We start from the raw sequence: 25402 nt of genomic DNA on the forward strand, positions 1-25402 counted from the left end.
GTCCTCCCAATTATTATTATTATTATTATTATTATTATTATTATTATTATTATTATTATTATTACAGCCTGTGGTTGCTTGTTGCATCATTTTTGGAAGCACAGCTTTACCGCTGATGCAGTGCCCCTGTTACCATTTAGCTGGTACTCATTTTGCCGACCTCAGAGGGATGACAGGCTGAGTCAACCCACCTGGTGTTATTTAACGGCTCAAAAGGGACTCAAACTCATCCTAAGATCTCAATCTAGCCACGTTAACCGTTAAGCCAACACCCGGCTCGGTCCTCCCAATGGAGGTCCCCCAGTACGTATCGGTACTTGCAAATCGAACCATGCACGGACAGTCGATTAGTTCAACAACCTAGTTATTAATTCCAACATATAACCAGCGATCTGCCTTGGCGGTACAAGACAATACAAACATGAGAATAACATGGTTTGAGGGTTACAAGGTGCTCACGTTTTGGCATTTTACCCTTCATTGGAGCGAGAGACAGAGACACACAGAGAGACAGAGAGAAACAGCAAGCGGGTTCTCTATTTTGCTCCGACGAAGGGTAAAATGCCGAAATGTGGACACCTTGTGTCCTTGTGACCCTTTACAGTTTATCGGTTCATTGATGGAGCAGAGATTGTGACAAACGGTCTTGTAGCTCGAGGTCGCGCATCCATTGCGAAATGTTCAACGTCCACCACTGACCCGACCATGAACCAATCACCAGGTGGAATTGTTTGTACGGCGACCTGACGAAGACCATGGAGCTGTTTAAATATGTATCTTATTTACTGTATGTACATACATACATACATCGTTGATTTTTTTCCAGGAAAAGTAAGCGCTCGGGTGTGTGTGTGTGTGTGTGTGTGTGTGTGTGTGTGTGTGTGTGTGTGTGTGTGTGTGTGTGTGTGTGTGTGTGTGTGTGTGTGTCTCACCAGATTTGAACACATTGAGGTCTATTCCACTCGGATGTGCTTCATTCACTTTGAGGGTGATATTTGGACGTCACTTCGCTGATAATTCATGAAAGAGGTAGGGAGGACTTCAAAGGGACTCTGTCAAGGTGGAAGGGAGGAGGGAATGAAGTGGGATGATTGAAGAGGCGGAGATGAGATGAGCTGGTGAGGGAGGGGGAGGTGCTTTGGGAAGGATGGAGGGGTGGGGGGTATAGAAGTTAACGTGGGAGGGGGATGTTGGGTGGAAGAGGGTGAGACGGAGCCACAGAGGCGCACAACTGGCACAAGCAAAGGGATACAGGTGAGTGAGGTTGTTTTATTAGGGATACAGGTGAGTGAGGTTGTTTTATAAGGGATACAGGTGTGAGGTTGTTTTATAAGGGATACAGGTGAGTGAGGTTGTTTTAGCAGGGACACAGGTGAGAGGTTGTTTTTATAAAGGATTTAAAGACAGGCAGATGTAGAGTACAAAGACAACAGCAAATGGTTTTATAATGACGTATAAATGGTGTTTTATATGGTTCATCATCATTGGAATCCGGTCTACTCAGCAATTTTCCATAAATTTGGTAAAAACAAAAGCATATCCAAGGATTCTTGGCAGAGTCCGGTGTTCAGGGTGTTGCGTGAAACGGCGAAATGACGCAATAAATGTCTAGTTTGATAAAATCCGGATTTAGTGGATAATCTGGTTATTAATGACCTTCAATATGTTGTCAGTCCAAAACAAATGTTTATCTTCGTCATTTTAATGAGTTTACAGATAAAGCTCATTGAGTGTCCTTTTCTTAGTTAAATATCGACAAGAGCCGAATGAATGAGATTTGGACCAACTTTGGTCCTTTCTGATTGGTCAGTCGATTTGGCGACATGTTAACTTAAAGGTATAAACACTTTGAGGGTCTCCAGGATATTTATGTGGTGTAAACACTTTAAGGGTCTCGATGGTATTTATACGGAATAAACACTTTAATGGTCTCTATGGTATAAACACTTTAAGGGTCTCTATGGTATAAACACTTTAAGGGTCTCTATGGTATAAACACTTTAAGAGTCTCAATGGTATTTATATGGTATAAACACTTTAATGGTCTCTATGGTATAAACACTTTAAGAGTCTCGATGGTATTTATATGGTATAAACACTTTAAGGGTCTCGATGGTATTTATACGGAATAAACACTTTAATGGTCTCTATGGTATAAACACTTTAAGAGTCTCGATGGTATTTATATGGTATAAACACTTTAAGGGTCTCGATGGTATTTATACGGTATAAACACTTTAAGGGTCTCGATGGTATTTATACAGTATAAACACTTTAAGGGTCTCGATGGTATTTATACGGAATAAACACTTTAATGGTCTCTATGGTATAAACACTTTAAGAGTCTCAATGGTATTTATTTGGTATAAACACTTTAATGGTCTCTATGGTATAAACACTTTAAGAGTCTCGATGGTATTTATATGGTATAAACACTTTAAGGGTCTCGATGGTATTTATACGGAATAAACACTTTAATGGTCTCTATGGTATAAACACTTTAAGAGTCTCGATGGTATTTATATGGTATAAACACTTTAAGGGTCTCGATGGTATTTATACGGTATAAACACTTTAAGGGTCTCGATGGTATTTATACAGTATAAACACTTTAAGGGTCTCGATGGTATTTATACGGAATAAACACTTTAATGGTCTCTATGGTATAAACACTTTAAGAGTCTCGATGGTACTTGTATGGTATAAACACTTTAAAGGTCTCGATGGTATTTATACGGTATAAACACTTTAAGGGTCTCGATGGTATTTATATGGTATAAACACTTTAAGGGTCTCGATGGTATTTATACGGTATAAACACTTTAAGGGTCTTGATGGTATTTATACAGTATAAACACTGTAAGGGTCTCGATGGTATTTATACAGTATAAACACTTTAAGGGTCTCTGGTATTTATATGGTATAAACACTTTAAGGGTCTCTCTGGTATTTATGACCTCAAAATGTCCGTGACGATGTAAAAATGCCACTTTGTGCTGAAGATGTGTAAATTCTGATGAAGATTTGAACCAGAGCTGTAAACCTGTATGTATAAATTTTCCTTTGTTTTGAGAACCATAATTCTTCTTCGACTTCTTCCTGTTTTCCTTTTATATGGAGTGAGGCCTAACCTAACCATAATGAGTGTTATTTTATTAAACGGGGATTTAAACCCGAAACTTAACCAAGATTTTAAAGACAGGAAATGATTGTGAAGGATTTTCGAACATCATCTGTTTATTCTCTCACTCTCGCTTCGGAAATGCTTGCAAATCATAACAATAAAAAGAGCAATCAGAAATTGCAGACCCTCGCCAGGACTTCTTTTGAGTGGTGTATTTTTATAGGTTTTAGGGTAAGGGTTTTTTTATTTTATAGGTTTTTGCAGCCAAACCATGTGACCTATGATGTCATATGTGTGACCCTTTTGTTCCTCATGGATAGGTGGTCATATGTGTTAAGTTTCGCCTCTATCTGTTGAGCCATTTCAGAGAAGAATATTTTTGAAGGTTTAAAGAATTTTTTAAACTGCAGCCGAATCACGTAACCGATGGCACCATCAAAAAAAAAATTGTGGACCATTTTATCCCGAGATGACTCTCAAATATTTTCATAGTGATTGTATGTAGCCTTCTACATATGGAATTACAACGTCATAATGAAGGCACCGATGATGTCATAACCCTTGAGGATAATTTGCTATGTGGCAAGTTTCAATTTTTCCTTGATACGGTTTCAGAGATAGAGAGGTCCAATTTCTTTTTTTTCCAATATGGCTGCCATACCACATGGCCTATGACATTATAATTCTCATTAAAACATTCTCCAGTCAGTCGCCGTGCCGATGGTGAAAATTTCATGTCAATCTGACAAACAGTTGCAGAGAAAAAGTTCTTTCCATTTCTTTTCATTTTTCCATTTTTCCAACATGGCTGCCACAGCACGTGACCTATGAGGTCATAATTATCACGAAAACATTCAACATGAGTAGTCGCACCAATGGTGAAAATTTCATCTCAATCTGACAAGGGTTGCAGGGAAAAACATGAAAGTTCTGAAGAGACAAACAAACAAACGGACCCAAATGCAACACCCTCTCATTCGGCGAGGGTAACAAACAAATGGACATCCTCATAAATACCGCTCAGTAACTATTTACTATGCAACCATATACGTACTTAACCAGCCAGTCTCTATTTACAAACAATATGCAACCATTTACCTTAATCGCTCAGTAACCATTTATATACACCATGCAACCATTTATTTAACCAGCAAGTAACCATTTACAAACACCATGCAACCATTTACTTAACCAGTCAGTAACCATTTACAAACACCATGCAACCATTTACTTAACCAGTCAGTAACTATTTACAAACACCATGCAACCATTTATTTAACCAGTCGGTAACCATTTACAAACACCATGCAACCATTTACTTAACCAGTCAGTAACCATTTACAAACACCGTGCAACCATATTCTTAACCAGTCACTAACTATTTACAAACACCATGCAACCATTTACTGAACCAGTCAGGAACTATTTACAAACACCATGCAACCATTTATTTAACCAGCAAGTAACCATTTACAAACACCATGCAACCATTTACTTAACCAGTCAGTAACTATTTACAAACACCATGCAACCATTTACTTAACCAGTCAGTAACTATTCGCAAATACCATGCAACCATTTACTTATCCAGTCAGTAACCATTTACTTAACCAGTCAGTAACCATTTACAAACACCATGCAACCATTTACTTAACCAGTCAGTAACTATTCGCAAATACCATGCAACCATTTATTTAACCAGTCGGTAACCATTTACAAACACCATGCAACCATTTACTTAACCAGTCAGTAACCATTTACAAACACCGTGCAACCATATTCTTAACCAGTCACTAACTATTTACAAACACCATGCAACCATTTACTGAACCAGTCAGGAACTATTTACAAACACCATGCAACCATTTATTTAACCAGCAAGTAACCATTTACAAACACCATGCAACCATTTACTTAACCAGTCAGTAACTATTTACAAACACCATGCAACCATTTACTTAACCAGTCAGTAACTATTCGCAAATACCATGCAACCATTTACTTATCCAGTCAGTAACCATTTACTTAACCAGTCAGTAACCATTTACAAACACCATGCAACCATTTACTTAACCAGTCAGTAACTATTCACAAACACTATGCAACCATTTACTTATCCATCAGTAACTGTTCACAAACACCATGCAACCATTTACTTAACCAGTCAGTAACTATTTACAAACACCATGCAACCATTTACTTCAAACATCAGTAACTATTTACAAACACCATTCAACCATTTACTTTAACCATCAGTAACTATTTCCAAACACCATGCAGCCATTTACTTTAACAGTTAAGTCACAATTTTAAACTGCCAACAGCCATATACTGTAACAAGCTAGTAACCATTTACTTTAACCTTAAATAGCCATTTACAAACTGGCCAATAACCATTTACTTTAATGAGTCATTGGTTGCTTCCAAATGACACGTGGCCATTTACTCTGAATGTTAATTGGCCAGTCAGTAATAACCTATTTAACCATTTGATAATAACCTGCAGCCATTTACATTAAGCAGTCTTAATCCATTTACCAACTACCTGTGTACCATTTGCGAAACCTGCGGCCATTTACTTTCAACATTCTGGTGGTGTTTAATAACAGTTTATAGCCATTCACTAACGAGTTCACTAATTCACTAAAGGCTACAGGAAATGTCTGGTAACAATTAACGAATGTCTTGTAATCATTTCATCATTGTCCGTGCGCACTAGTAAAGTCAAATAGGCATTTACTTTCAGCCTTTAGCCATTTTCTAATGTGCTCCATACACTTACAATGAAACTAGACTTTCATTAATGCCTTGTAGACATTGGCTAATGGTTGTAGGCATTTACGAATGACCTGTGACTTGACTTGCTGACTTAGGGGCCTTCCTGGGAATCCAGCGCTGGCATTCCATGGATGATCGAACTCCATCCTGTCCTCCGTCTAATGAGGTGAAGGGGTCATCCACGATACGCTTGGTGTTCACTATCTGCAAATCACATTTCATCGAGCCGAGACAGTGCCTTGTTTTGGTTCGCCCCTTGGTCGACGTCGTCTGGCTTAGGAGGGGTTAGTTGACCATCTGGTGCGTTGGCAGATGAGGTGACATCGTGTGGAGATGTCCACAATGGCCTGTAACCATTAACTAATGCCCTATATGCATTTTCAAATCCCCTGCAGGCAGTTGCTTTTGGCCTCTAGCTATTTTGTAATATCCATTTACTTATGGACTAAGCATTTACTTATGGAGTGTGGACATTTACTAATGGCCTGTGGCTATTACCTAACCCAAATTCTTCTTCTTCTTCTTCTTCTTCTTCTTCTTCTTCTTCTTCTTCTTCTTGCTCCCGTTAGGGGTCGCCACAGCGGATCATCCGTATGATTCGCATAGTGATTTGGCACATGTTTTACGCCGGATGCCCTTCCTGATGCAACCCTGGTCGCCTCTTACAACACAGGGATATGGTACACCTATTTTAACCGGGGTATACACCGGCCCAGTACACTGGTACTCATTTCACCGACCTCGGAAGGATGACAGGCTGAGTCAACCCCCTGGTGTATTAATTCAGTGGCCCAACGGGGCTTGAACTCAGGACCTTTTGGATCCCAAGCCGCTGCCCTAACCACTGCACCAACACCAGGATTTACCTAACCCAAACTCATGCCCCCAAAAATGTATGTCGACCTAAATCCTTTTTCTGATGTCCGTTGACTAATTGACTATGCATTTACGAATCGATCGTAGACATTTACTGATGGACCAGAGGCATTTAATAATGCTTCGGAGGCACTAAATTGTTTAGTTTCCTATTGTTTCTCACGCACCAAGGTAATTTTTGGGGGGAAAATGTTTATTGTTTTTTACAGGAGCAAAGCTTATGGTAGAGCAAGGAAGAGCTGGACATTTGGACAACCATCAAGGGGATGAACGAACATGGAAATAGGAGGGGAGGAAACACTGAAAACTAGCAAGTCAGATGGTTCCACTGGGAAAGGTTATTTTTTTCTTATGCAGCTGGTGGTTGCTTGGCTGCATCATTTTCTGGGGGTGCTGTGCCGCTGATGCAGTGCCCCCATTACCAGGAAGCTGGAACTCATTTTGCTGACTTCACACAGATGATGGGCTGAGTCAACTCACCTGACATGAATTCAATGCATGGCAGGGGATTGAACTCAATACGCTCAGATGTTAAACCAGCCATCTTAACCGTTAAGCCAACACTAGGCTGTTAGGAAAGGTTAATGAGGTTAATAATGATCGTGGGTCCAAATTGGGGAAGATGAGAGATGCTTGCTTGAAGTCCTGGATTTTGCTTGAAGTGAAGAGTTGGGGTGTGTAGTCAGCCTGGAGTATGTAGATACAGTCAGAGGACTGAGAGCAGAGGGAGAAATGTTGGAGAATATCCGGTAGAAAACGAGAGACCACAGACCTGCCTGTGATGTCAAATCAACAGACTTTGTGGAATCTAAATCACTCAAAATTATAGGATTCTCCCGTGTGAGGCCAAAACACAATCCATGAGAGATAGATGTGCTGCTGTGGCACTAGCCAATGAGGAGAGCAATACTCCATTGAACTATAAACAAAGGCCTTGTTGACTGTGAGTGGTTCTGATTTCCAGAAGAAAGACTTGGATCGATGGAGGATGCCCAGTCCGCAGTTGGATTTGGAGACCAGCTTTCCGATGTGGTAGGCTCAGGATCAGTCATGGATGATGATGAGGCCTATAAGTTCAAGAGATTGAACCTCCACCAGTGGATGACTAAGGAAATATTTTGGAAATATTGGACACACGAGGCAGGTGGACCGCAGATCGAAGGATCACGTGATCGTTCACAGAAGGCTCGTCATTCAGGTCATCGGTCAGTTGCAACAGTTAAATACTAGAAGCTGTTGCAATGATGTCACAGGGAACCCCCTACCTTATCCAGGAAGTTTGTGTCTTATCATAATACCATATTGTCTATTCTTCAATAGACGTGAAGAGAGATCTTTTAGGTGTACATGTGAGTGTATATGATATTATACCCACTTTCACCCTCACCCCCCACAGACTGAGAGCAGAGGGAGAAATGTAATTACGGGCCAATACCCCAAACGATGGTGTGATTCCAAGTGATAAATAATAATTAATGGATAAATTAAAAAAAAACCAACTCCACACATGCAGGGGTCACAAAGAACCATCTCACGGACCGTGAGACCAGTCCATTCGCATTGGTATTATATAAATATTTTTCCAACGGCCTTTGGGTAAAGTGTGTAAAAGTGTAACTTTCATTAGAACCAAACACTTGTGGAGAAAATGAATGATTCGTCTATTACGTCACAATAAGTTAATGCTAACACGACATAACCCCAAATATCAACCCCATTGTCAACCCTCCTCCTCACCTTCACTGGAACCCTTGCTGTTTCAATATTCGTTCACACTCTGCTTTATACCAAGACTCCATTGTGACCATAAGAAGGCCTCTGTGCAGCTCAGGTGGGGGCATTGCTTATTATCCCCACAATTTTTTGAAAAAAAAATACGGGGGAGGGAGGTATTATAATTGGCTCCGTCTGTCGCGCTATATCCTCCGAAACGGTTGGGCAGAAATTCACAAAACTTGGAAGTGATGATCACTGCAAGGCAAGAAGGTGCAAGAGCACTCTCACTTTTGGCAGCGCCCCAGGGGCGGCACCAAGAGGTCAAATTACCAGAAAATGAAACTCTGTATATGCCATCAACATGGGGGGACACATGAAATATGTAACAATCTTTTTGATTTGACTCCGGGTTCATGCCACAAGGGGTGGGAACTTCGGGTCACGGAGGGTAAAACAAGATTTTTTTTTTAAACTAAAAATTAGATACTGGGCCATTACTGGTTGAACTTTTTGCCATCTTTTAACTTCCCTTTAGTTGGGAAGTGTGGGGATTTGCGTTGGTGAGCCATCGACTTCGCTCGATGGTTTTGTCATGATTACGACATTGAATAACGAATTGTAACAATGAATTATTTGAAGAGGTTTATACATGGTAATATATTGCAAGGAATTAATTCAGTGTTACAATAGAATTCCTTACAAACTGAGCCAAAATGTTTATATTTCTATCATATTATTACAGTCGTTTAGATTGGTGTTTTGGCAAATTTTAACAAAAATAATAATAATACGAGTTCCCTTAAAGGGAATTTCAATGCAGGAGGAGGGCATTAGGCTCATTGAAGCCTGCAATATTATTACCAACTTACTGTTGTTCAGCTCATTAGATCCTTTTGAAACTATGAAAAGCGATTTTGAGTTGGTGGTAAATAAGCCTCAATTACAATGTGAAAAGATGCAATATTCCTCATTTAATTGCGGTATATGCTGCGTGGGTAAGGCACAGCTCGGGGGATAAAGACCGGATCGGTGGATATAAAGTGGCTTGGCAGGATAAAGAGTGGCTCAGGGGTATCGAGTGAATCGGAGGGGGTGGGGGTGGGGTGTATAGAGTTGGCTCAGTTGGTATAGAGCACCTCAGTACATAAAGAGCAGCTCAGTTGGTATAGAGTGGCTCAGTAGATAAAGAGCGGCTCAGTTAGTATAGAGTGGCTCAGTAGATAAAGAGCGGCTCAGTTGGTATAGAGTGGCTCAGTAGATAAAGAGCGGCTCAGTTGGTATAGAGCGGCTCAGGGGATAAAGAGCGGCTCAGTTGGTATAGAGTGGCTCAGTAGATAAAGAGCGGCTCAGTTGGTATAGAGCGGCTCAGGGGATAAAGAGCAACTCGGGGGTGTAGAGCAGCTCAGTGGATATAGAGGGGCTCAGTGGATACGGAGTGGCTTGGTGGGATAAAGAGCAGCTCAGAGGATATATGGAGTGGCTCAGGGAGGTATAGAGTAGCTCAGTGGGTCATATAGTGGTTCAGGGGGATATAGAGTGGCTCAGGGTGGTAGAGTGCGTATGGAGCAGCTTAGCTGGTAAAAGTGGCTCAGGGAGGGGGGGTAGATTTACTCAGGTGAGAGGGAGCAGAGAGGGACAGCTTTCTTTGCACTAAATGTTGAAAAAATAACACTTTTGCCTAAGATGAAAATATATTGTCACACAAGACAATGGACAAAAAAATGCTGGATTTCAAAACCTCATGTCTGAATGAAATACCTGACGTCCGTCTCGTCTGAATGGAGAATAGTTAAAGGAATTTGATTGCCTCTCATAAACTACGTGCTTGACCTTCCAACGAGTGCCTCTGAGGACAATGAGGTTTGCCAACATGACATGGCAACACTTTCTTTGTCTCAAAGACTGCAACACAAAGACCACCTCACAAATCCAGACTTCAGTGACATCCAACAATATATGAACTCTGAAAGGGTTTCATTGCTGAAATTTCAAAACTTGAAACTGGACTAGTCAAACACTTAGAAAATGTCTTTCAATCCTGAGAATCACGCACACGCGCACGCACACGCACACTCTCACCCTCTCTCTAAAAGGCTCGTACCGCAAACCTCCCCATCGACTTTCTCAACAACCTTCTCGAAGAAGTTCAGTCACTCAAACTATTTGGTCTCACTTTCAGCCATGATCTCTCTTGGGCAAGCTACATTTCAAAGTTGGCCTCCCAAGCCAGATGGCAACTGGGCATCCTCCATCATGCAAAGTCCTTGGCATATCTGAGCTCCTTTCCAGTGATGAGGCTTTTATCCTCAGCTTGATGCAGTAATGCTCTCCCATCTGGGCTGCTCCCCTGCCTCACATCTTGCTCAGCTTTGCCCCCCCCCCTCCAGTTATCTGCAGGATGCACGTGGTCCACCATCAGCCCCCTCCTAATGAAACTGCCTAAATCAAGAACCACTGCTCACCTACACTCATTTATTCCTTTTTCCTGCCTGTGGACTCACCTCCACACTCTTCAATCTCATTCTACCCTCCAGGTCTTCAAGATAGCTGTTCACCACCATCTCAAGTCATCCCCCATCCAAAACCAAGATCTTTTCTACACCATTTAAACTGCCCACCACCCTCCCAAAATTGTGCTTATTTATCCATCTTGTCCACCCTTTGCATTTTCCCTCCTCCTCAATGTTACCTGCGTCCGTCGTTTGTCCGTCTCTGTGTACTTTCTCCCTCCACCCTGCTGTTGGCATTTCTCCTTTCTCCTGCTGTTCCCCTTGTTGTGTTGTGTTTTAATTACCTCCGCCACCGAAGGTGAAGGAGGTTATTTTTTCACCCTTTCTGTTTGTTTGTTTGTGTACAGGATATCAAAAGTTGTGGACGGATTCGAACGAAACTTGGTGGACACGTTGGGTGTGTGACGAGGAATAATTGATTCAATTTTTGGTGAAGATCTGGATCCGGATCAGATAATTTTTTTCAGTGGTTCTTCACCGTTGAGAGATGGGGCTAAACCAATATATAGCACGATATCTCAAAAAGTTGTGGACGGATTCAGATGAAACTTGGTGGACAGGTTGGGAGTGTGACAAGGACGAATTGCTTCGATTTTGGTGAAGATCTGAATCCGGATCTGGATACGAAAATTATTGAATTAAAAAAAATTGATTCTTTACTATTGAGTGATAGGGCCAAAAACGATGCCGAAAACAAAACGATTGAGTGATAGGGCCAAAAACGATGCCAAAAACCATGATATTTCAAAAATGTATGGGGCCCGATATGTTCTCGTGGTTCAGGCATGATGTAGCGGAGGTATGAGCTCTACCAAGTGTCCTTCAAGTTTGTTCTGTGTCCTTGCTCTTCCATGAGCCTGGACCATATATGGTATATAGTATATAGTATATATATCACAGAAGAGATGAACATCCATTTAATTAAAAAGATGATCTGGAAGCGGAACATAAAGAATGCAGAAGAAACAAATATGGAACTGTAGATCACCTCTTGTTGAAGGAAGCCATCCCAGAAAACTATAAAAGAGAATATGAAAATGAGGCATCAAACTGTCAACAGAGTGGATTGACTACAGCGATGCATTCAGTGGCATCCCACATTTGTGGATCATACACCGGATGGAGTTATATAAAGTATACTCAAACACAAATGTCTCGAATAACACAATGAAGGTAAGAAACACGACTTTGGTGGTACTAAATAATTCGGAAGGAGCTATTCAAATCTCTGGTCAGAAAATACGTGGTCATCTCTATCCCATACTGCCTTGGACCTCTTTAGTAATGTTGTTAACAACAAAGGATATGGGGAATAATGTACCCTCCAACAAGGAAATGCAAAGGAACAAATCGCACACCTGCTAGTCGATGTAAATCTGCATCACTCACTTCTTAGACATTAAAATTCCCATGGAAAAGAGGAGCTCAATGTCCGGCAAAATTGCTCAGAATGACTTGAGGAAAGCAATGGCAAACCACCTCGGGCATTTGTCCAAGCTCCAGCCACATCTGTTTATTGCCGCAACATTTGAGCGTTTGTATCTTACATTGAATGGACTGGACGTCTGATGCACCCTCCAGCTCGCTCCCCCCATTCTTTCGCTCTCGATTGCATGTCTGTATGGTTTCCCTTGAAGCGTCTGTACGAGCGGAAACCATGAGCAAGGTGACGACTGTGCAAAGGGTAAGGATTTCTTTAAAAGCTTCCCACCAACCTTTCTTATCAAAGTATCACACAGACAATCAGCAAGGCTTTTGTCTGGCGAATAAAACAGATGGACAAGTAGAAGGACATACTGAGGTCAGTTGGTGGCAAGTACACCATTGATAAGGCTTCCTGTACCCTTCCACCGGTGATGTGAAAATCCAAAAGCAGAATTATAAAGAGGTAAAACTTGAGCATGAAAACGTCGTTGAAGAGAAGAGAAGAGATGAGTCAGGAGAGGAAGAGGTAACAAAATGGCACATTGACTCGGTGCCGAGTTTGAGATTGCTTCCGGGACCAATTTGTTCCAGAAAATGGCGATCACTCCCATGATCAGAGCAAGGTAGCCGGCTCGTTTCAAGACAAATCCACATATGATGTAAACTCGAATGGACAGCCGGAGGAAGCTCTAAAGTCTAAACGGCGTATCCCCTCCACAATTCAATGTTAATTTCAGGTTAATATCACCATTTTCCATGAGCCAGCTCGAGTACAGCCGGAAATGCGAAGCGAATGGTGATGAACATGAAACAATAAGGCCTCAGGTAGTACAGATGGTATAAGTGACTGGTTGACTGTTGTGGTGTCAAAGAGAACGTTGTAAAACACGACCACAACCGCCGTTTACACCGACTCTCGCTACCGTAAGCAGAAGAGCCATTGGTGGTGTCTTTCCAAAGGAAAATAAGTAAGCCGCCGCCATTTTGAAAAAAAAAAATTTCCACATCACAGATCGACTGTATTACAATTTCTCTGTGGACCTCTGACCTATATAGTCGTGAGATGTAACCAATTGCTTGTAAGCAACACCTTTCACTGTGACCATACTGGAAGGGCGCTACTATGGTGATGAAACTTACCCGATGAAAACTCACCGATTTCTTCAACTGGAAAGTCACTTCATCTTCTTGTTATGATGCCCGAGAAAGTGATGTCAAATCTTTCTTTTTTTTAATGGCACACCGAGGATACGAGTACCCTTATCTTTGTCTGCATACTTAGCAAGAATCGCATGGTTTGGCAAAACAACTTGATGCAAATGTCATTTTTTTTTACTCACCAAAGGATGTTTTAATTACCAATACGAAATTGATCATCATCAAGCGTCGCGACAGATCGTCAGTCATGCTCTGGTCACATGTGTCGCTCCGCCTTGCTGTTGCTGTTGTCTCCCCCTTTCCACTGTGTTCATATATCAGTGGCTGTTCTGTTCTGTTTTCTAGCTATTCAATGAGCCTCGACTTTGTGTTCAACACCGAAAAGATCTCTTGGTTAAGGTTATACTGGGTTGTTCGGTTATTTGACTGGACGTCTGATAGCTCGCCGACTCTTCACGAAGGACACCGTGGGATTTTTAACGTCCACCAACTAATGCCGGCAAACGGGGCGCTAGGGTCATGTCCACCCACATACATTGATGCAAACATTTACCTGCCTGTGAAACACCAGGATGACAGTTTATAGCTGGGTCAGGATTATAACCTAGGTAAGACAGCTCACGTGGGAGTGTGCATACCTTTAGGACCGAAGATGTCCGACTAGTCGACTATCCAATGAAAACATCAGTAATCAGGATTGTTAGTTGTTTCAACGGCAGATCTCACATGCAGTACTTATACATTGAGAAGTAAAACCTGGCTTTCTGTTTAGTAAAGCGAACTTGTATGAAACGTGATTTTTCATTATCAGAAGCCAGTGAGCAGTCTTTGATTGGAAATACAAGCTGCGTTAGTGAACGCTGTTCCGAAATTAGTTGTGAACTACTTGATCGATACAAATAGCTCGATAGGTGTGAACCCAGCGCCCTCTGCCGCTTACACTCCTTGACTCCTCGACTTTAATTCTCCTCCTGGGTGTGCACCCAAAGTCCTCAGTGAAAAACCCCAACACAACCACGTATCTATCTCTAAATATCACTCTAGATTCCCTCCAAATGCCTTAAGAACCAATCCTTTAGGTCAAAATGAAATTCACCATCTTTTCACTCCTCCAGGATGCACCAGGACACCCCATTAACAATCGATTTCTTTTCAAACCTATAAAGTGATGGGAACCTACTGATAAGTTGATGTCACCATTATTATACTGTTTTCACTTGTACAATAATGGTTTGAATTCGTTTTGAGCACGTGCGGAAATTGAAAAACATTCCACCATGCAGCCACATCTGAATTGGCCACCGTTGGTTGACAGGAAGGACGTGACCTCTCAATGCAGCTCTTTCTGCAGTCGTGATGAATCCGAATGCTTTCGTGATGTGGGTTATTTTTTTTCGGGTTACTAGATTGTTGGTGGATCTCCCAACAGCAGTGGTGGCGATGCACTTGGGCTGAATTCGGGTCTTTTTCATCGCCCTGCTGTCTCAGGTCTCTTTCCGGCTGCTCGCTGAATGCTTATTGTTGCATTGAGGAGTCCAGGAAAATTGGAATTGTGACATCACTATGTTCCACTGCCAGAGTTAGGAGCAGCATTTTGGTTCTAGCAGACGTGCTGCCAAACAACATCACTCCATGTCATTCTGGCTTCACTTGCAGATATCGTAATGATATTACATTCTTTGCTCTTTACACATTCTCTCGCTAATGTGTTGCAAAATCAAACCTCGTCTTTTTTATATTTGTGGGTGACTACACGTTTTCTGAAATGTCCTAGTTCATCAGGTAATTAATCTTACATTTGCCATTGACTTATCCAAGGACATTTCAAAAAATGGTTGAATCCTATTCGTCGATAGGTGTGAAGCACTTTCCCCCATGCACCCAGTGCCCTCCACCCACCCCATCCCTCCATCCCATCAACCTTCAGTTCAAGATTGTTATCCAGAGGAACTTTAAGCTTTTCCAGAATGATCCTGAAAACGCCTCATCTCTTTCAAAAGGGACAGAATTTTTAGAAATGCCCTGAATAAAAGGACCATTACCCTTTGACCTCCCACCAGGAACATTGAACTGTTCACAGAGTTTTTCATCAAGACAACCATTCCATTTTCAGGACCTCAAAACCATTAAAATCATGGAACACTTTGACTGCACCTGCGCAAATGTGATCTATGGAATCACGGACACTCTCTGCAAGAAGATCTGTATCGGTGAAGACTGGGTGATCACTTCCATGAACACTTGCTGAATGTACGAACCAACGTCGCAGACCTCTCTAAGCCGGTTGCTCTACACTTCAATCTTTCCAGACATTCGTTCTATCACAATTGGCAGTCTCCGCTATCTTTCTCCATTTCTGAACCACTGACAGTCGAAAACGCATCGAGCAAAGCTTTACCTACAGGATGGGCATGTTGACTCCCCATGGAATCAATGAGATCTGACCCTCCCTGTCAAAATCAGTCTTTCTCACCACTTTCAGACGAATGCCAACCCTATATCACCCCTCACTCCTATCCCTTCTCTTGGAGGAGACAAAGGGTTAATCTTTTGTGCAGACGAAGGGTTAATGCCGGAAACATTAGCTTCTCCTTTCTCCCCACGATGGTGGGCATCGTCCTTTTGATTCCATCCATCCATTGTTCTCCTCGTCCACCAATGCTGCATCAAGATTAGCCTTCATCAGCAAGATTAGTTCTTTATTCTGTAAATACATCTAAACTTTCCTGTATTGAGGATTTTGTTCTCACATGTTTATCTTGGCTGTTTGTGTTGTGTGTGATTATAATCAGTTCTTCAACTTGCAGCAACACTGCATTGTCACTATCACGTTGTGCTGTATATACTACGAACACTCGTGGACATCTCGCAGTGTCCACCAAGCCTTACAAGCAATGGTTCAAAAAGCCACAAACAGAGGAAATAACATGTCGCTACAAACAAGCATCAATCACCCTTATTACAGGTCATCGGTTCATCAAAATGCTTTAAAATGTCTGCTTGGACTGAACTTCATCTTTTATGTGAATTTAATGCCATGCAAAACCACATGTCCACATCGTTGCCAACTCAAAATGGCCCCTGGTTTGGAATGATTTGCTCTCCAGAAGTCTATAGTCACCCGTCTCTCCATGAGACGGTCTCTTCTGAAAGCTAGAGGAATTTTTCAAGTTTCCCGTTAGTGAACTCAAATATACAGCTCTAATTTTTAGCTGACTCCTTTGATAAGATAAATATAATTGTTGCGTGTACAGTATTTCAAAGGACTCGTGTCATCCATCGGATTTTAAGTACATATCGGCAGAATGTAATTACCTACAAAATGTATGTTCGAGGGGAGGTTGTGATGGAAGAGTTTGTACATCTTTGACTTTCTCTACCTAATTGGAAAGAAACGACGTGATGCGAAATCATTGAATGGTTAAAGCAATCAGTAAGTGCTGTTAACTTATTTGCCAAATATTGTAATTCATGAAGACATGGACGATGGGGAATAAGTTAGCCTTTCAAGCTTCTCAGGAATGTCATGTGTATGAAAGTCAATAAACACTGCTTGTATGCTAACCATGAGTTAGGAAACAATAATACACATTGTTCGAATTGAAAAGTTATTTTTTCTTACTGAAAAGCCTCCGGTCGTTGACATTGCATCCTCAGGGAACTGATCGGGGTGTCCGGTGGTGTAGGAAGAATCAATTGGCAAAGCCCTTACGCCTTCTGGAAGATCCCACTGAGAGAACGAGGGTTTGCTTTGACGAGACCCACGAGATCACCGGTATGCAACTGCAACAACACAACGGGATCTCAGGGAAAAGGCTAACAATTTACATTCTATCCTAATGCTGACTTTGAAAAGACGTACACCGTCCGTCCGTCTCGTTTTTTTTCGACTTCTCCGGCCAAACGACTGGGCCGATCCGGCTTAAATTTTGCAGCAACGTTCCTCTCCTGATTGTTAACAGGAATTGCGAAGCTCGTTCCGGTTACATGACTTTAAGGAGGTCAAAATGGCCGACAGTCAATGTTTGGGAAAATTGCGTAAATTCCTTCAAAAATCTTCTTCTCCAGACCAACCAGTCAGAACGCTACCAAATTTGGGTTACAATATTAGGACATGGTCCTGATGTTGAATTGCGGAGGTCACATTGATCACGTGACCGGAAGTGTGTCAAAATGGCGGTCCCGCAAATTCCTTCCAAAATCTTCTCCATACCCACCAGTCAGAATGCTACCAAATTTGGGTTACAACATTCGGACATGGTCCTGATGTTAAATTGCGGAGGCCACATTGATCACGTGACCGGAAGTGTGTCAAAATGGCGGTCCCGCAAATTCCTTCCAAAATCTTCTCCATACCCACCAGTCAGAATGCTACCAAATTTGGGTTACAACATTCGGACATGGTCCTGATGTTAAATTGCGGAGGCCACATTGATCACGTGACCGGAAGTGTGTCAAAATGGCGGTCCCGCAAATTCCTTCCAAAATCTTCTTCTCCTGATCCACCAATCACAATGCCACCAAATGTGGGTTGGGTGAAATCAAAGCACAGTGCATTGTCACATGTACTGTGCTTTGATTTCAAGCATTTACAGTACTGCTGTGCATTTTATTGCTTGATTGTTTAATACAAGCTTTAAATTGTGGTAATTTGCTCGACAAGGTATTTTATGGTGTGGAGTTAAGGGGGAAAGGGTGGAGGGTAATTTATGTTCATAAGGTTAACCTACAAGGATGGCAATTATACAAGTTATCCCAAAGACTGTCGTCACCCTTTCTGCATGAGGGATCAATCCACTCATTATTGAGTTTATTTAAGTTTGTATAGATTGAGGCTCGTGGAAGAGCTAGAGCAGAATGGAAGGGAACAAAATGGAAAGAGTGAAACACCAACAGCAGAGTAGAAGTGAGAGTGAGATAAAAGGGACAGGGAGAATGGCACATGGGGGTGAACAAGCTGCACACAAACTGAATGAAACACAAGAAGAAGAGGAAGGGGAAAGTGGGGATGAACCAGAAAAGGAACCAAACAACCGACAACTAACAAAGGAAAAGAGGTGATGGAGAAGGTGGGAAAAAAAATCACAATGACCTGAAGAAAGGGAGTGTTTGAGAATGGCATAATTTGGGGGAGAAGAGATCATGAGTATGGATTGGGGATGACCTGAGGTAGTGGTTAATAGATGTCTTAAAGCCTTGGAGGGCAGAATGGGACTGAACAGACTGGGGAAGTTAGTTCCACAGGCGAGAGAAAAGAGGAACAAATGAGTAGAGATGAACAGTGAGCCTGGATGTTGGGTGTTTAACAAGAAGAGGGTTACTGACAGACTGTGTGCACCCTACAGAAACCTACTGTGAAGGGACAGAGCCAAGAGACAGCAGAGGGTGAAAGATCAAAAAGGAGGTGGTAGAATACAGGGGCCACCAACCTCTTTATGATTCAAAAGTAACAGGCCAAGACACTCAGCTTCTTCACAAGAGATACCAATGATTTTGAGGGCCTTGGTATATCCAGGGCATCAAGAAGGGCAAGATGTGAGGCAGGGGTGCCAGCCCAAAGGGGAGAGCAGTACTTCATCGAGCTATAAATTAAGGCCTTGCACGATGAAGGATGCCCAGCTGGTGGATGACTTTGGAGGCTATCTTGGAAATATGGTCTGCCCAAGAAAGATCATGGCTGATGGAAAGGCGCAAAAGTTTGAGTCCGTAATCTCTTCAAGTGGTTTGTTTAGGAAGTAGATGGATTTTGCCAGGCAATTCTTTCAGAGAGACACGGTGAGTGTGTGGGATTTTTGGGGTTGAAAGACATATTCCAAATGTTCGACCAGATCCTAATTCTGTCAAGTTCTGCAGAGAGGGAAGAGGCTGCTGCCTGCCTGTCTGAAGGATAAGAAATGATACGGCAGAGGGTGGAATCATCAGCAAAGAAATAGACAGGATTTTCTAAGGAATCAGAAAGATCATTGATGAAGATGAGGAAAAAGACAGGCTCAGGCACTGCCTTGGCACACTCCAGCCATGACAGGGAGAGGAGGTGAGAGAATCCCAAGTTAGAGCTCCAGTGCTTTCAGAAAGTAATCACACCCCTCGACTTTTGTCACATTTGGTTGTTCTAGCCTGAATTTAAAATTGATTAAATTAAAAAATCTTGTCACCAATCTACACAAAACACCCCAAAATGACAAAGTGAAAACATATTTTGAGATTTTTTTACAAATTCATTAAAAATGAAAAGCTGAAATATCTTGTGTCAAAAGTATTCAACCTCCTGAGTCAATACTTTGTAGAAGCCCATTTGACAGAGATTACAGCTTCGAGCCTTCTTGGGTATGTCCGTATCAGATTTGCACGTCTGGATTTGGGGAGTTTCTCCCATTTTCTTCCTTGCAGATTTTCTCAAGCTCTGGCAAGTTGGATTTGGAGCATCAATGGACAGTAATCTTGAAGTATTTCCACAGATTCTCATTGGGATTCAAGTCTGGGATTTTGCTGGGCCACTCAAGGACTTTCACGTTCTTGTTCTGAAGCCATTCCAGTGTCGGTTTGGCTGTATGTTTGGTTTCGTTGTCCTGTTAGAACGTAAATCTTCGCTGCAGTCCGAGGTCTTTTGCACTCTGAAGCAGGTTCTCCTCAAGGATTTTCCTGTATTTGGCTACATTCATTGTTCCCTCTATTCCTACAAGTATCCCAGTCCCTGCTGCTGAAAAGCATCCCCAAAGCACGATGCTGCCACCACCATCCTTCATGGTAGGGATGGTGTTGGATGTTTCCGCCAGACGCAACACTTTCCATTTAGGCCAAAGAGTTCATTTTTCATCTTGTCAGACCACCGAATCCTTTCCTCCATGCTCTCAGAGTCTTTCACATGCCTTTTTGCAAACTCCAGGCTTGCTGTCATGTGCCTTTTTCTCAGGAGTGGCTTCCGTCTGGCCACTCTCCCATAAAGCCTAAATGTGTGAAGTGGTGCAGAGATTGTTGTCCTCCCGGTAGGTTCTCCCATCTCAGCCAAAGAACTCTGTAGTTTTGTCAGAGTGGTCATTGGGTTCTTGTTCACATCCCTGACCAAGGTCCTTCTTGCCCAGTTGCTCAATTTGGTCTGACGGCCAGCTCAAGGAAGAGTCTGTGTAGTTCACCTTTCTTTCCATTTCATTATGATGGATCTCACTGTGCTCTTGAGAAATTTCAACACTCTAGAAATTGTTTTACATTCTTTCCCAGGATCTACGCCTCCTCACAATTCTATCTTTGAGTTTTACGAACAGTTCCTTGGAATTTATGGTGGAGTTTCTGCTCTGACATGTACTGTCTACTGTGGGACTTTATAGAAATGTTTGTTTCTTTCTAAATCATGTCTAATCAATCGAATTGATCAGAGGTGGACTCCAATCAAGTTCTGGAGACATCCCAAGGATGATCAAAGGAAATTGGATGCACCTGAGCTCAATTTGGAGTGTCATATCAAAGAGGATGAATACTTATTGACACAAAACATTTCAGCTATTCATTTTTTAATCAACTTGTAAAAATTGCTCAAAACATGTTTTCACTTTCTCATTATGGGGTATTTTGTGTAGATCAGTGACAAAAATTTTAGATTCAATCCATTTTAAATTCAGGCTGCAACAACAAAATGTGATTACAGTCGAGGGGTGTGAATACTTTCTGAAGGCACTGTACATGCTGGCTGCTGGAGTGTAGGAAGTTCGTGATCCATGGGAGGATTTGGCCTTGGATACCATAAGCAGGGAGTTTGGAGATCAAGGCAGGATGCCAGACAGCTTTAAATGTTCAAGATATGTCCAGAGAGACGGTCACGTTCTCATATCTGGGATTGAGGGATTCCATTCATTGTTGGAAGAGTATAAGCAGCATGTCCAGGGTAGAACTATCAGTTCTGAAACTAAGCTGATTATCTGATATAAGGGCATTGGAGAAAACTAAGGATTTGATGTCAACTTCAATGATAGATTCCTTGACCTTTCTTATAATCGGAAACGATTATCGGCCTATACTTAAGAGGATCTGTTTTTGCACCATGTTTGTGTATTGCAGTGATGTTGGCTAACTTGCGGAAAGACAAAAACTTACCAGAAAGAGGATAAGTAAGCAGCAGAGCAGGCTTTTAAACCGCATGTGCTGATGCGATCCGGGCCTGTCACTGAATCGGAGTTGAGATTTGCCAGAAACCTCTCCACCTTCTCAAGTGGGAAAGTCTATCTTGGAGCAGTTGGGTATGAGAGGATAGGGTGGATGTGGGGAATGAGTGGTCAGATACACAAGATTTGGAAGAAAACACAGAATGAGGTCGGCTGAGCAGAGTTGGTTGTGGTGCCATTTGAAATGAGAGAAAGGATTGAGGGGCAGCATAAACCAGAGACAGATGACAAAGTGATACCAGGTCCTTTGAAGAATGAGACAGGTGAGAGTTCAGCCTTGAGGTTGGCCAGATGTTGTTTAATGGTTTTCCTGAGTGTGTACACACACTTGTTCTGGGCTTTGTGGAATGATCTGAAGTTGCCTTCGGTCAGATTTGCCTTCCAGGAAGAGAAGGCAAGTTGTTTGAAGGCAACCTCACCTGTACCAGATTCTGTGTACCAGAGGCAAGAGGATAGGTATAATAACTGCAGAAGAGATGGAATAAATATGTACATAAGGGAAAGCAAGCTTGTGTGGGAGGATTCCTCAGCAGTATTCATATCAGGAGAGATGATTGAAATGAAAGGACCAGTTTTGATGTGAGAGGGAAGTTTGCAGTTCCTGCTGGTCAGCTTGAGTGAACTACCAGATTATACGGCACTGAGGCAGCTATCTGACAATAAACACAGAGATGTTGATTCCTAAGCACGTGATCAGATTAACTTATTGGGGCAGAAGAGGAACAGGAAGCAGTAATAGGAAAATTTATCATTACCAAGTCCAGAAGGGAGGATTTGCCATTGGGAGATGTCCAGGTTGGAAGGTTTACTCATTGGGAGAGGCCCATGGAGTCACACAAGTGCTTTGCTGCATTGCTGTAGCTGGTTGAAGAGGTACCAACAGCCAGCGATTTGGCATGGAGACAGTTGAAATCACTGCATATGAGAAAGAGGGAGTAGGGATGGGTAGTTATAAGATGGTCCATTTTGGCAGAGAGGGAGATGTAAATAGAGTCATCCCTGTTACGTGGACAGTACAGCACAAAGACAAATGGTGGCTGTTTGCAGAAGGGAAAATGTAGCCAAGGTACTCCTAGAGGTTGAGATGGAGAAAGGTAGGACACGGACAGTGAGAAATGGAGTTCCTACATTAACTGCAACTCCAATACTGGAACAGGGTGCAGTCCTGTTGAACCAGAAAAGACAATACCCAGAGAGAGACACCAAGGAATCAGTGACATCCTGTGGGAGGAAGAATTCTGCTTGGCAGGTCATGTCAGATTTTCTAGTGGCAACTTGGATTGAGAGATCTGTTAAGTTGGAGTGAAGAGATCGGATGGCTGTTGGCAGGGAGTGTAAAAGAGGGAACGGGTGGGGGAGCATGGAAAGTGGGAGGCACAGGATGTAGAATGGGATGTGGGGAGAGTATGGAGGGGGTGGTACACTTGGGAAGCAGAGAGGGATTTGACGTTGGGGAAACACAGAGGGAGTGGGATGCTGGGGAAGCAGAGAGGGGGTGGGAGGCTGGGGAAGCAGAGACAGGGTGGGAGGCTGGGGAAGCAGAGACGGGGTTGGGATGCTGGGGAAGCAGAGAGGGGGTGGGATGCTGGGGAAGCAGAGAGGGGGTGGGATGCTGGGGAAGCAGAGAGGGGTGGGATGCTGGGGAAGCAGAGGGTGGGGGTGGGATGCTGGGGAAGCAGAGAGGGGGTGGGATGCTGGGGAAGCAGAGAGGGGGTGGGATGCTGGCGAAGCAGAGAGGGGTGGGATGCTGGGAAAGCAGAGAGGGGGTGGGATGCTGGGGAAGCAGAGAGGGGGTGGGATGCTGGGGAAGCAGAGATGGGTGGGAGGCTGGGGAAGCAGAGAGAGGGGGCTCATGCTGGGGAAGCAGAGAGGGGAGGGATGCTGAGGAAGCAGAGAGGGGGCGGGAAGCTGGGGAAGCAGAGAGGGGGGAAGCTGGGGAAGCAGAGAGGGGGAGGGAAGCTGGGGAAGCAGAGAGGGGGAGGGAAGCTGGGGAAGCAGAGAGGGGGGAAGCTGGGGAAGCAGGCTTGGGCAGTTTTCCACATACTGGATCCTCTGGACTCAGAACCAAGAAAAGCAACCACAACACGCTGGAACGGTAAACAGAAGTGATTTTTACATATTGTGGTTCTGGATGAGTAATTGGGGTCCCAGACATGATCCAGGGATTCTGATTGGCTTTTTGTGGGCCTGGACAGATTTCCACATATGGCTTGCTCAGGTTCCAGGCAGATAATTCCCAAGGTCCTAGATGGGTCCATGTGGTCTTATAGTTGGCTGTTGTGGGCCCGTGCAGCTTTTCGCAAGTGGGTTCTCATGGTCGTGGTGGGCTTTCTGTGTGCCTAGGAAGTTTTCCGCAGGTGGGTTCCCATGATCTTGGTTGGGTTTCTGTTTGTCTGGGCAACTTTCCGGGGACGGGTTCCCATCGTCTTGGTTTGCTTTCTTTATTGCCGGACAGCTTTTCACAGATGGGATCCTTTGATTTTGGCTAGCTTTTTATGAGCCCTCGGAGCTTTCCACATATGGGTTCCAGGGGTCCTGGTTAGCTTTCTGCAGGCGTGTTCTCAGGGTCCATGGTGGCTTCCCAGGGACCCAGGTGTGTTCCATCGGTGGGTTTCCAGGGTTGTGAATTGCAAACCTTTCTTCCATGTGCTTTTTGTTTCTATTTATTTTTCAGTTCTTACTTGTTTTGTAACTTTCCCTTTTCATTACTACATTGATTTACAACTTTCTTTCTATATCTGCCAGAAAAAGTTTTTAATTTATACTTTATACATCCTTATCTTCATGGTGTCCTTCAGCTTTATCATATTTTGCATACATGTTATAATAACCAAGTTAGATTGTCTTACTGATGGAGTCGTTAAGACAAACAGTGTAAGAATATGGAGTAATTATGCTGTCAGCAATTATTTATGCTATATTGTTCTCCAAACTTTGAAATTGAAGTAATATTTATTTATTTATTTATTACCTCTGCCAGCGAAGGTGAAGGAGGTTATGTTTTCACCCCTTTCTGTCTTTCTGTCTGTTTGTGAACAGGATATCTCAAAAAAAATTGCGCACAGATCCAGATGAAATTTTGTAGACAGGTTCGGTGTCTGACAAGGACGAACTGATTATATTTTGGTGAAGATCCGGATCCGGATCCGACTACTAGAATTTTTTAAGTGATTCCTCACCATTGAGAGATGGGGCCAAAAATGAAATCGAGCACGATATCTCAAAAAGTTGTGGACGGATTCGGATCAAGCTTGGTGGACACGTTGGGTATGCGACAAGGAAGATTTTGTTTCAATTTTGGTGAAGATCTGTATCCAGATCCGGATCTGATAATTTTTCTAAGTGATTCTTCACCATTGAGAGACGGGGCTAAACCGATATAGCATGATATCTCAAAAAGCTGTGGACGGATTCTGAGTAAACTTGCTGGGCCGGTTGGGTGTGTCGCAAGGAAGAATTGATTCGATTTTGGTGAAGATCCGAATCGGGATCTGGATACGAGAATTGTTTAATTTTTACAGTGACTCCGCCATTGAGAGATAGGGCCAAAAACGATATATCGCATAATATTTCAAAAATGTATTGGGCCCGATATGTTCTCGTGGATCAGGCATTACGTGGCGGCGGTATGCGCTCCACCGAGTGCCCTTCTAGTTTAT

The 25402-nt window shown here is 42.8% G+C and overlaps 1 protein-coding gene across 1 annotated transcript in view; it reads left to right on the top strand.

Annotated features, from left to right (window-relative positions):
• The first annotated feature begins 1208 nt into the window (after positions 1-1208).
• Positions 1209-25402, top strand: part of LOC147015054 (uncharacterized) — a 122689-nt gene continuing 98495 nt past the window's right edge. The window contains exons 1-2 of the mRNA XM_085849413.1: positions 1209-1254; positions 17245-17362. The gene's annotated coding sequence lies outside the window, so the exon portion shown is untranslated. The remainder of the gene's footprint in view (positions 1255-17244; positions 17363-25402) is intronic.

Source organism: Eptatretus burgeri, chromosome 12, assembly GCF_056783735.1.
Source record: "Eptatretus burgeri isolate ZD-2024b chromosome 12, Ebu_testis_v1, whole genome shotgun sequence".
In the NCBI taxonomy this organism is placed as follows: domain Eukaryota; kingdom Metazoa; phylum Chordata; class Myxini; order Myxiniformes; family Myxinidae; genus Eptatretus; species Eptatretus burgeri.